Source organism: Patagioenas fasciata, chromosome 15 (genome assembly GCF_037038585.1).
Source record: "Patagioenas fasciata isolate bPatFas1 chromosome 15, bPatFas1.hap1, whole genome shotgun sequence".
Classification (NCBI taxonomy): Eukaryota; Metazoa; Chordata; class Aves; order Columbiformes; family Columbidae; genus Patagioenas; species Patagioenas fasciata.
This window is the reverse complement of record NC_092534.1, coordinates 8,631,407-8,644,402: the sequence shown is the minus strand read 5'-3', so window position 1 is coordinate 8,644,402 and position 12,996 is coordinate 8,631,407.

Below are 12,996 nucleotides of genomic sequence, written 5' to 3'. Positions count from 1 at the left end.
GATCACGAGAGCACCCCAGCACCATGACCTAGTGTTCCCAGAGCCATGCGGGTGACTTGGTCTCCCTACCAAGCAAGCCTGTCCTCAGAAAGGGGACACCAAGGTAATGATGTCCCTCCCAAATCCAGAGTCTCTCTTGGAGCCTTGTGGTGAACCTGGTCATGTACTGCAGAGATGAATTGTTTCTCTGTCCTTAACTATGGGTTCTTGTTTTTTCAATAATGTGGTGTTTCCTTTTTCAAGTGCTTTTGGTTTTATTTGTATTCTGTCAAGGTTCAAAACCTAAGAATTTTTCATTAAAACCTTTTTTTCTCCATTCCCAAAACATTCCAGTGTGGATTGGCTGGACTGACGATGTGCTCACAAAATCCAACACCCTGCCCACAAACTTGTATCTTCTTCTGACCTGCATTTTCACCTCATTCAAAAATATTTTTTAAAAAAGTCTTTGTGCTGCGCTCCTTAAATGAAACAATTCTGTAACCTTGGGTACACTCTAAGCTGAGCGTGGGACAGGAACCCTCCATCTCCAGCTGACACAAACATGGGAAATTCAGCTTTAAGGTGCCATCTAATAGGGCCTTCTAATGATGTGGCAGCTGGGACCAAGCCACATGAGGTCATGAGCAAAGATTTCCTTATAACCATCTTAGGAGCTGAAGGGCAAAAGGTCAGGCTGGTGATGCATCTGCACAGAGGGGTCTGTCTGGGTAGAAGGCATCTAGCAGGGCTTGTATCTGCTGCCTTTGGCTCCTTAGAGCGGGACTGAGTTAAGGTGCCCTACCTTGAGGCTTGTGAATCCATCCTACTAAAGCTCAGAGAGCTCTTCCTTAGGCAGCTCACCCTCACCAGTTCTGATCTTTCTGAGGACCTAAGAGGGAAAGCCCAGGAGAGGCCAGTGCCTGGTCTGACCGTGCTTTGTCCAGATGGACCGTGATTTCCCCAAACAGCCACATTCTCACAATATAATTGCTTCTCATGTCCCTACACGTTCTTGAGCTTTGTGGTGCTACTGTGGAGGGGCCCACAGCAATGCCAAAATGTCTGATCTTTGCAACCTCATTTGAAATATCTTCGTTAGAGTAAAGGTTGTGACCCTGGACCACCGGTCTCCAGGCACTTGCTGCCGTAGGTCAGACCAGGCTGAGGGCTACCAGCTGAGACCAGAACCTCCTGAGACCTTGTAAGACCCCTTAGTTTTGCCTCTCCAGCAGAGGAGTATAGTCTTCTCCCACGACCATTTCTCGCAGCCACTGCTGCTAGCTTGTGACCTGGGAGGTCCCACCTTCTAGGGTCAGACAGCCCTGTTTAGAGATGGCTTGATGGAAAGGTACAGGTGAATTATTCCAGAGACAGCACATTTTTGCCTTTCTGGCGAGCTCTGGAATGGCACTGCTCTTTTCATCTTAGTTTCAGCTGCACTTGGGTCCATTTCTTATGGCTTTTAATGTCTTTTTTAGCATTCTTGAATGTGCAGTTCTGATGCTGGAGTTTCCTGTTGGATCTGTATTTTTCCTAATATTTTGCCGTACATGGAGATGTTCTGCCAGCTTTCTCACTGAGTAAGTGCCCTATCTTCTCTCCCAGGATCACCATCCTGCCTGAACAGAAACCTTCATCTCATCCTAAGGCCAGCTTGGCATGACCTCCCACTGAGCTGGACCTGTGCTCGCCCCGGTAGCAGGTAATTCGGCATTCAGGTTAAAGGCAACACACTTGCAGCACAAACCCTCTGGAACCTGCCAACCACTTTGAACCACTACGCAGCCTTCATGACTGGCTTTATGGTAGACACTGTTCTTGTTGCTGAAGGACCCAATAAAGTTGAGTCCTCGTGCAAGCTCACACTTCCTCTGTGTCTTTCTGGGCAGGCTCCCAGTCGACAGACTCAGCCTGCTCTGAGCGGTTGGGAACAGGAGTCAAGGAATCAAAACAACCAGGACAGTTAATGTCCTTGCCATGCTGTTAATGTCCCTGCATTTACGAATGGCTCTTAAAGATTTTGGAAGAGGATGGGTGAGCAAACCCAGACAGACACTGCTGGGATGGGAACTCCTCCAGGAGCTACTGAATACAAAGGAATCATGTCTGGTTCAGACAGTCCCTCAGCTGTGACTGGCTGAAGGCTTAGAGAGTATCCAAGAGAAGTCTCGTATAATTTTGCTCAGCTTTAGTCCTTTCCCCTGGGTTTCTACTGTTGAACACCACCCAGAGACCTTACTAGGAGGACTTTTGGCATGACTTTAGCAGCCATTGTGTTCTTGTGTAACATGGGTAGGGCTCAGTCACTGAGCAATATGGCAATTCTCAGGTCAGTTCCAGAGGGGCCCAGATGCTGTTCTCTAGATTCAGTTCCAACTTTTTGTTTCTCTTTTGGGAAGATCTGTTCACTTGACTACAACCTTCCGTAAGCCAGACAGACGATTAACAACTGTGCATATCTGTTTTTTGGAAGGAAGTTTTTTCTCTCAACACCAAAGGCAGGACCAGTTCCCATTCCCATGGAATCCAGCATCCAGAAGATTTTGTTCTTCTGCCTACAGCTAGAGACTGTTTCCTCTGTTTTGCTTTGTCTGTCCTAATAAAAATCCCACTGGAAAGGTTTTCTTGAGCACTTCAGAACTGAATATTCAGGTGTCTATATATCAGTGTGTAGGACAGGTATGGGAGGTTGGGACCTGAAACTACAAGTGTCGGTCATAGGTGACAGACACCATCATAGGTGATGGAAACCATTGTTGATGATGGAGGCTGCTGTAGTGCTGGAGAAGACAGAAAGGCCTGAAGGGGCTGTTGCTGCAAAGTCTATCAGCTTTTGCTGTGACAGCGGAACTCAAGAGGCTGGAGGCAGCTGCTCTGACAGAATGAAGCTGAAGCCCATATCCCTCCCTCCTGCAATTAAAAAGGCGGAAAAGGGGAAAAGAGCAGCTTCGCTGGTGACCTTTCCCTCTTGCAAATCTCAGCCCGCCTCACTTCATACACCAGCATCAGGAGCAAACAGCCGGGCTGGGACTTGGCAAACCAGTAGTGGCACAGAACTACCCAAGGAGGTTGGCCGCGTGTCTGTGTGTGTGCGCACCGGAGTGTTTGCTTTCTTCCAGCCTGCAGGCTGCTTTGGGGAGGGGGAGCGGGAAGGGTTAGCTTGCCAGCTTCTCCTGAGGTCCACTGAGAGGTGTCTGTAGGGCTCATCTCGAAGAATGTCAGAGTGCATGTGCTCTGCGAGACGGCCTTTCAGAAGGCATCAGTCCCGCTGTCACGCAGTGGACCACAAATCGGGAGTGACAGCTGTCTCCGTGTGCACCATCCATCTGTGGCAAATGTGTCAGCTAGCTGAACACTCCTGAGGAAACTGCTACGGAGCCGGGAAAGGAGGAGGAGGAGAGAGAAAGGGGGAGCGAGAGTGAGAGAAGGGGGGAAAAAGCAGCAGCAACAGGGGCAAAGATCGGCAACACGTTAACTCAGCAAGGCCAAGGGTTCTGAGTGGTCTTGGAAGAGAGGCAAAGGGCTGTTGTGTGGTAGGCACCTCCACTGCTCCATGGAGATGTCCACCAAGTAACAGCCATTTGCCCTCCCCATTCAAGAACCTCAAAGCTCTCCATAAACATTAATGATGCCATAAAACTGTCCCACGAGATGGTGTTATCAGTAATGTGACCACAGTGGAGAAAGGGGGACAAATGGACTTGTCCAAGACGACAGCTGAAGGTGCAGAAGACCTGGGAAGAGGATGCAGTGGTCCCAACATCACCCCAGCTTCTTGCTGCTGCTCAGGGGCAAGGAATGGGTCAGACATGGAGGACATGGAGAGACAACGTAGCTGTTCTTCTTCTCCCCCTATGGATATTGTCTTCCCCTTTAATCCTTCCCCCTCTTATCCTTTCCATCACAGTGAATTCTTCATCCTGGGCGAATTTTGTGCTGATGGGAAATCACAGCCATGGGAACTGCTCTTGTTTTGCTGTTCTGAAGCAGGTATCCCATGGTTAATAGAGAGAAGTCACCATTTCCCTTGACTTTCTCCACTCATCCCATTCAATTGTGCTTGAAGATGTGATTTATTGGGCTGGAAGAAACATGGTACTTACAGACCACTCACTCACTCTTTAGATTATACTAAGAAGGTCAGTTCACCTCGCTTGGTGTGCATTTTTGATGCTTTTCCAAGAATACCTATTGAGATCCTCTATCACCAATTTACTATGGGCACAAAACAACCTTGGGATTGTTGTACCAACTTTGAGGAGCTACCTGCTAAATTGTGCATGAACTGGAGCCTTCCTAAGGGGAAACTCCTTGGATTATCACCCATGTAATCCCAGAAGCCAAGGAACTGGAAACCCCAGGCCACCAGCCATAGCAACCCTGGAAGACACACACATCACCAGCTCGGCTTTGAGAATCAGCAACAACCTGAGTCTTTCTACAGTTGAAATCCTAGTCTTCATTTCTGGGCCAAAACTATACATAGGCACCCTCAGGGGTGTTTGGAAGGTGGTAGATGACTTACCTCTTTCTGGTGTAGGTGGGAGGACAGAATTAGAAGAATGGTTTACAGGAGGTCAAGCTATAGGTCTTTCTCTGTAGATACCTCTACATTAGGGTCTCAGCTGTGGACTCCAGATTCCAGCTGACAATGGTAACTAGGTTGTTTCTGGTCATGGATGAGAGCATAGGAACAATTTCATTTCCAGCCTTAAGTTTTCCACCGTGACATGAACACTGCAGAGAGGAAACTTCCCCAACACCAGGCCATGTGTTGTGTAATGATAAAAATATCAGTTTCCTACCTCAGGTCCCAAACTTGGGACAGACATCTCCTCAAGCCTGAGGGGATTTCCTGGCTCCAAGTGCTGTTGCAATGACTGTAAAGCACTTTGTCCATTCTCTGAAATGGAATGGAATGGAATGGAATGGAATGGAATGGAGAGGAATGGAATGGAATGGAGTGGAATGGAGTAGAATAGAATAGAATAGAATAGAATAGAATAGAATAGAATAGAATAGAATAGAATAGAATAGAATAGAATAGAATAGAATAGAATAGAATAGAATAGAATAGAATAGAATAGAATAGAATAGGAATAGAATAGTTCAGTTGGAACCATCTAGGCCAACTGCAGTCCTTTCAAATGTTCAACGTCAAGAGCTGGGAATTACAGAAAGCCAAATCTCCTTTTCCCTCTGAATTCACTGAAGTTTCACAGAAAACTTTCCGACAAAGGAAGCATGAAATCCCTGGCACCAGTTAGGACAAGCTGGACATCTCCTTCACTGCTATGTTGCTGGTGAGGAAGCCCCCACAGCACAGGCAGTGACACTTCCATTTGGCAGCCCCGTGCAGCGAGCTGGGGATGTTCATGGAAGCAGAGGAGGGATCCGGGCTGTGCGGGGAGAGGAGCCCACCAGCTGGGAAAAGGGAGCTCTGCGACAAAGATCGGTGATCTCAACAGTTTATGCAAAGTCATACGACATGCTAAAACCTCAGTGCAATGAGAGCTAATTACAGCTAGTTATGGTTCAATATAAATGCCAGAATAAGCAACATAACACTCCTCTTGTTGGATTTGAACAGTGATCCCTCTAGTAGTGCTTATTTATAATGTTGCGTAACACCAAACTAAGCAGAAAATGTAGTTATAACTACTTGTCTAGGATACAAGAACCTGTCAACCAACAAAGCAAGTGAGAGGTGTTTCCATAGGGCAAACATGGCAAAGATGCCCATGTAATTCTCAGCTGGTTTCCAGCGCCCAGGGTGGGTGGAAGGAGAGTTGCACATGAAGATAAGTTAGTTCAGTGACTGTGCTACCAAAAGCCGTGTTTTCTGGCAGAGGTGATTCTCTAGTTAAGAATGAAGGAGACAAAGGCATTGAAAAAGCAAAGCAGTTTATAGAAGGGTTAATTCTGTATTTCTTAGCCAACTAAGGACAGTTGGAAGTCAGGGCAGATGAGTTAAAGAGAGCTGTGGAATAAAAATTATCCAAGGAAACATGGGAAGGTGAGAGCAGAAGCAAATATAGTCCAGCATAAGCTGTCATGGGTAATAGAGCATCACATATCAGGCGCTAAACAAGTGACTTCTTCCATATCATTAAAATTGCAGCTTCTCTGATTGCGTTGCTGACATTCAGATGCTGGAGTGCTTCATCCCCATCCTGTATCTGTTTTGAACATGTACAAATGATCATGTTAGGGACAAAACACCAGGGAGTCAGGCTGGATCGTGTAAGTGTGATACTGCTCACTCCTCAGTTGACTCCCACAGATGTTTCGAAGAATAGATATGCAGATTTTTGAGGGACTTCCAAAACAGCAGCAAGTGGCATCATAATTTGGGTATGAAAACCTGAAGAACAGAGTGGAAGACTGAGGATGGTGTAGTAGCATTCAAGAGGAAAACCTGCTATTAATCCAATATAAGAACTGCTCTAATCAAAAATGTCTAGGACACCAAACTGAACAAAGGTGGTGTAGCTAATGATCTAAGTAATAAAAAATTGAAAGCTGAAGTCTTCATTCTGTTTGTGTGAATCTGTTCTATCTTGTACCTATATCAGACATGTAGACAGAGATATTTCATAATAAAATCTGGACAACCAAGACCACCAGAGAATATACGCTTGTCCAGAAAGCACATTAACAGTATGGGTGCAGACATGCTTGGTAGTAGTAGTCTTTGCTTTTTTATTCAGGGGTTGGTCTATTCAAACCCCTCTGGGAGCTGTGAGAAGTTCTGCACAAGATCCAGTCCATGTCTTCCCAGTTCATCTCACCTGGTTGCATCATCATTTGTACCATGTCTTCCAAAAGATGAGGCTGGACAGAGGGATCCGAAGCATTTTTACTCATTTGATCTTCTGTTTCATCACTGTGAAATGCTTTCACAGATGTCCTGATTGCCACAGGTCTTTGGTTGGCAGGATTTCATGGGGGCATGTGACTTGCATTTCAATAACACTCTTCTTGGCAGGTCCTTTAACTGCTTGCTTTTCCTTTCTCCTCAAAACTCTCCCAGGAGTGAGCTTTGGCCTGTGTTTGGTGGCCCAGCCATGTTCTTGGCAACTGGCCAGCAGCCTGCAGGACTCCCACTGCAGACAGAGCTGGTCCTGCTGTTTGCCTGTTGGGATGCTCCCACCACTTGCCTTCACAGGCCCACCTCTACCTTCTGGATCTTGCCACGCGTGCTTTTGGGGAGGGTGCTTTTCACTAGCCCAGTAAACACCCAGACTCCTTTCAAAATGGGGCGTGTGGCAGAGCACGATGTCCTTCACCCTACATTCCCTCTCTGATTGTATGGATCTCACACAGCTTGGTTTTCTAATGAAGGGGTCCCTCTCTTCCTTGCAAAGAAGTGTCCTTGATAGGGGACATCCCTGGGTGGATCCTAGAGTCGCACAGCAAGGACCTATTCCATGTCCTCATTTCCAGCTCCTTCCAGGGTTCTCCTTGTCAGTCCCAAAGCCATGAGAGGAGCAAAATAAGGGCTTGTACTTCTGCATCCCCTGCCAGAGCCGCTCCCCTCCAGCCTAATCAGGAAGCTCTGCAATATCTCCTGTCGGCTGCAGGCTCAAGTGTGTGCCCCTTGCTCCTGTCTTCTGCCCCACACCCAGCTTTCTGGGGATGGCTAGCACATGCCACATGCAGGATCCCCAGCCCAAAACTCAATAACCCAACTGAAGGCACAGCGATGGGTCCCTGGCCAACAGCAAGGCAGAAACAAAACTCCGAGCCCTGCACACTCTCCACAGACCACATCCTCCCCATCTTACCTGCTGTCATGGACAGCCTTGCTCACCAGGACAGACCCTTGTGATGTCTCACAGTGACAGCAGCAAAGCTGACCCTGCATGCAGGCGGGTCCTGCCCGGGGGCGAGGGTGTCCGCTTGATGCACAGGTTACTCTGCGCTGCCTTATGGAGTCAGGCTGCCTTCAAGAGCCATTAACACCAAGGCAGGGAGAAAGCTACAACAAAACGTTCTGAAGTTGTCCCTTTTATGCCTGGGAAAGTCCTCACTGGGCTGGGGGTGCCAAAGGCTCTGGACAAGAGTGAGAGTCTCACAGCTGAAAATAAGAACGACAACAAAAATCAGCAGCAGAGGAATGGCAAGAGCACCTACAACCTGCCTGGGATGGCTTTACCACCCGGCTAAGAAGAAGAAGCAACCAGGCTCAGAGGCCAGCAAAATTGGTTATAAAGGATGGGAAAAGCCATGGCGTGGGAAGCTGCAGCCACGCAGCTGCTCTCCTGGGTTCAAATCCCGCTCTCTTCCCACCTCACTTTTGCTCCTGTGTTCCCCAGGACACACTCCTGTCCTACAGCACCATTCGTCCCACCTCACCCAGCTCTTAGAAGGACTTACTCATCCCTGTCCCATCATATCCTCTGCCCATCAGATCTGAGGCAACATCTCCTGTGGCATCAGTGCTGCTTGGCCTGGTGGTGGTTCCAGAAGATATTGTTGTCTTCACACAGCAGCATTTATTTCATAATATGGGGCAGCACTTTGAGTCTTTCTCTCAGACTAAGCCAAGAAGCTTCACAAAACCTCACAAAACCTTCACAAAACCTCTTACAACTTTTGAGATTTTGACTATTTTGTGTGATTTGGTTGAAATGGGACCAAGCACTTGGGAAGCTGAAGGCTGGGACAACCAGCATGACTACGTGAAACTTGTTTCTCTAGACAGCAAGCTAAAACTGTGGCACTAAATTTAAACTGGGAGAGGGACCAGTGGATAAGCAGGAGCTGGGAGCAGGGAACAGGGATGAACTGGCAGCAGCTGTCAGGTTGCTCATTGGACATTAGCACCTGGTGGAGTCAAGGGTTGCTGGAGCTGTACAATGAGGAATTAGAGAAAACTCTGTGTCAGTTGGTGTGGTCTGGGGAGAACAGACTTCCTTCAACTCATATGACACATTTTTGGAGGGAAATAAGTTTGGCCAATGGTGAGAAAAGCTCTGTGGCAAGTTGTTTCCTAAGTGCTTGGTCTGGTGCCATCCAACGTATTGATTCAGGAAAAAGGGAAAGATGAGAATAACCTGTTGCACATGGAACAAGTCAAATCCTGTCTTGGGAACATCACCCAAGCAGGGAGTCAGCACTGGAAAGTTGTGTCTAGTTTGTCATCTTCTCCTGCTCCACCACTCATCTGCTTTTAAAACTGAACATGGAAATCGACTGAAAAATGGCAGAGTTGGAGGCAAATGTGGAGATGCGAGAGCAGCGGTGAGGGAAGAGGTCCCACTCTTCTAGTACTGCAAGGTGTCTCAGATGGACAACAGACAAGGAGGCTCCTTGAGAGGGGAAGGGTGAGGAATGTCTGGGTGAGGGTCGGAGGAGCCCACACCTGCTCGCCTGGGTGGCTCTCAGCACTCAGCGGGGCTGACAGAGACAGCGACCGTGTCTGCAGGGTGCTGGGAAGGGTGAGGGGAGCGGAGGGGAGAGCTGTCATCCTTCACTGTGACCCACTGCAGGGGACAACATGCTGCACTGCACAGAGCCCACCTTGAGAGTTGAAGACAGAGCCCTGGTAACTTCAAAGCAGCAAATTTGTACAAGATAATGGCAAGAGCCGCAGACCAGAGCGGAACAGGAGAGTGAGCATCCCTTCCAAGCAGCTGGGGAAGAAAAATAAAATCAAAAATAGCATGTTGGCTAGAAGGTGCTTTACAAAGTATTTATGAGGTGTGCTCTTTAAAAATGGATAAGCTGTGCAGTGAGATTGGAGAACTACTGCAAGTGCCGGGGACGGCAAGCTTTGCTGCCCAAGGAAAGCCAGGACAAGCAAGCCTGTGCTCAGGGAAGCAGCATGCACAACGTGTTCCTGCTTCTATGCAGCCCCCGGTGGGCTGCGGGACCTGCACTGCCCCCGTTGCACTGGTTTAGTCCCACTCGGAATCTGGATTGAAAAGGAAACCGTCTTCCAGCTCCTTTCTCCAGGAGCTGGAGTAGCTCCTGACACCAGGCTCATGTTCCACCCATCTTGAGGGTCAACTGCATCCAGTGCGAACCTGCTGCTGGCTCTGCAAATCCTGCTCCCTGCAGGGGACGGCCAGCACGCGAAAAAAAGGAGTAGGTTTGGACACACAGTGTGGGAGCACTGGACACCCTCCATCTTCAGCAGCAGAATGCTGCAGGCCAGAACTGGCCATAGGCTGGATGAGCCCAGAATAGCAAACCAAAGGTACAGCGTGTTTGGTGCAGTTTTGGAGACAGAGGATGAGGAGGAGGGAAGCAGAGTGTGGCAGGTCAGGGATGAGGGTTGGCAGGCTGGGACTGGTGTGTTGGGCCAACACAGCGGGTGGGCAAGGGCCGCTGTACCATGAGGAGACCTGCCTGCTCCTGTCACCCTTTCTGCAGCACCTTCATGGCCCCGGTCTCCGGCAGCCGGATCCATCACCACGCTGGCTGCTCTCCTTGGGCACATCCCCAGCCTGCCAAGCTCCACAGCTCCTGATGCTGTGTTGGTGGTGCGAGTGCCGCGGCCCATCGGCGCGGGCAGCGTGACGCGATGTGATGTGGAACAGCTGCTCGGTGCAACGCAGCCTCCCGCGGGGGTGACGAGGAGGGGGTGGCATCGTATCCATGCAGACTGGGTCCCCCGCTTGCAGGCAGCCAACGGGTCGTGAGAAAAAGAGCAGCGCTGTCAGGGGCCATCAGCCGTCCCGGCGCTGACAGCCACGGGGAAAACGGCAGCGCGGGGAGCCGGGATGGTGGGACCGTGTGTGGTGTGGTGGTGGATGCAGAGCTGGAGGGGGATGGTTGTGGCTCCTCAGCATGCATGGGGACAGGGAAGGGTCCCCAAGGTCAGGGGATGTGCCCCAGGTTTGTGTTTCCTGCAGCACACCATGCCAGCAGTTGTTGTCACACTTGGATGAAGCTCGTAAGAAGTAAGGCAAGAATGGCTTTGGGGAGGAGGAGGAGGGTGAAGCAAAGCCAGTGGGGTCTATCCAGGCACCCCATGTCTTTGTGGGCGTGGGGAGGGCAGCAGCCTTGCCTGACTGGATGCTCCAATCCTCTTGCCAACCACAGGACCATGTAGCCTGAGTCCCTCCTAGAAAGGTGGCCTCCTTAGAAGAATTTGGGACAAAACCTGCATGATGTCCCATTGCAACACGACACAAACACACTATTTCTCTTCACTTCTCATTCAGACAGCTTGCTTTGTATGGGGCAAGTGCTCCAGAAGAGAAGATGCTTTCAGCTGTGATAAGACAAGCATGCTGATCAACAAATTAGCGAAAGTCATGGCTCGGCCTTCTAGCAATCCAAGCAAAGAAGGAAAAAATAACTTATCAGTGGGTGAGACCCTGCCCTTTTACCCTCAGCTCAGTGGCAACACTATGGCAGTGTGGAGGAACTTGTTTCAATAGCTGCTGTATCCAATGTCTGGAGAAAGCAACAGACGGGAACACCTTCCTGCAGGTGCGGTCCGGAGCTGGTTTTCTGCAACTGAAGGTGAGCTGGGCCACTCAGAGCATCCCCGCAGCACAACGGTTTCACTCGCAAAAGCCGCAGGAAAAATACCGGCAGGAGCCAACAAAGTGAAAGTTCAACCAGGGAGCTGGGAGTAAGTGATGGGCTGTTGGAGAATCCTGTAGCTCTGCTGCTACTTCTACATTTATACAGTCCTGAAATTACATTTGGCCATTTGAAGGCAGCTGTGAGGCTGATGTGGCCCCTGGTGAAAATGAGTTTGACACCCCTGTCCTAGACCCTTGCCCATAGGACCTTTTTGTTCCGTCATATAATGTAAACTCCAAGCTTCGGATGCTCAGAGAATCATAAGTAACGGGAAGCAGAAAGGCGAAGTGTAATGTGGTCCCTAGGAGAGCTGCAGGCTCCCCAGAGCATCTCTAGGGAAACAGAACTCCCACACAGAGCTGAGACAACCACCCTGCTGCAGCACTGACCCTTCGCCCTTCTGTGTTTTCTCCCGAGCACATCAGTTTCCCCTCGCTTGCCTATTGATAGGGAAAAAAAGTCATGATTAACAGCCAAAATTGATTTTTTTTTTTTTTTTTTTTGGTTATAGCAAATGGATGGATTTGATGACAAAACAGATCTCTGCAGATCCTGATCCCCTGGTGTGCATTGGTCTGCTCTGGCCACTCAGATCAGCCCGGCTCTGTGTCCCTCCCCAGCCTGGATCACACTCAGCAGTCGGTGCTGATCCCTTTCCCAAGGACCGAGCGGCAGATCAGCCGGCCGGGGCCAGGCTGCTGTTAAGCTTGGTGCCATGCAACACTCCCCAAGGGACTGATCCAGCCCCAGAGCACTTGTGGAACAAGTGGGTGAGGTAACGGCATGCTGAGCAGTCTGGTCACCTGGAGTTGACTCTGGTGGTACCTTTGCCATGCATGGTCCAATGGGGTGGCATGGGCCAGTGCTGAGGTCTCCGCTGAAAGAGTGAGGACATGATGGGAAAATGCCCATATGTGCAAACAAAAAACCCCGTTTGTCCCTCTCCCACCCTTGTGTATCTTCTTTATTTCCAGATGACCCCACTCAGGAACAGTCTGAGCATTTCTAGTACCTTGCTCTGACCAGTGCTGAATTTAATGGTGCCCCAATGGATACAAAGAACAATTAATGCCAATGAAACTGGGACAGGTCACGATCATTGGAAACTGTTCTTGAAAGCACCCTATGCACAGGGATGTTCCTTGCATTGGCCACAGATGGGAGAAGATGCTGGCTATACACAGATCTCTGCACCTCCTTCCACCTTCAGACATGAAGCTGTCTCGTTCCCCAAGGAGATCACCAGGTGCCTTCACTCCAGCCAGTTACCACCAGCGTTTGCAATGGGCCACCATCTCATCCACCAGCACATCCAACCTCTGCACAAACAAGACCTGAGGTGTGAAGCTCAAGTGATTGGTGGAGGGCTGACATAGAATGATATGTCTCTGCAGGAGCAGCTTCTCTTTGATCATGAGATACTGCTGAGGGAACCTTTTTAGAAAGCCTGAATGCCTTCTACCTTTCCAG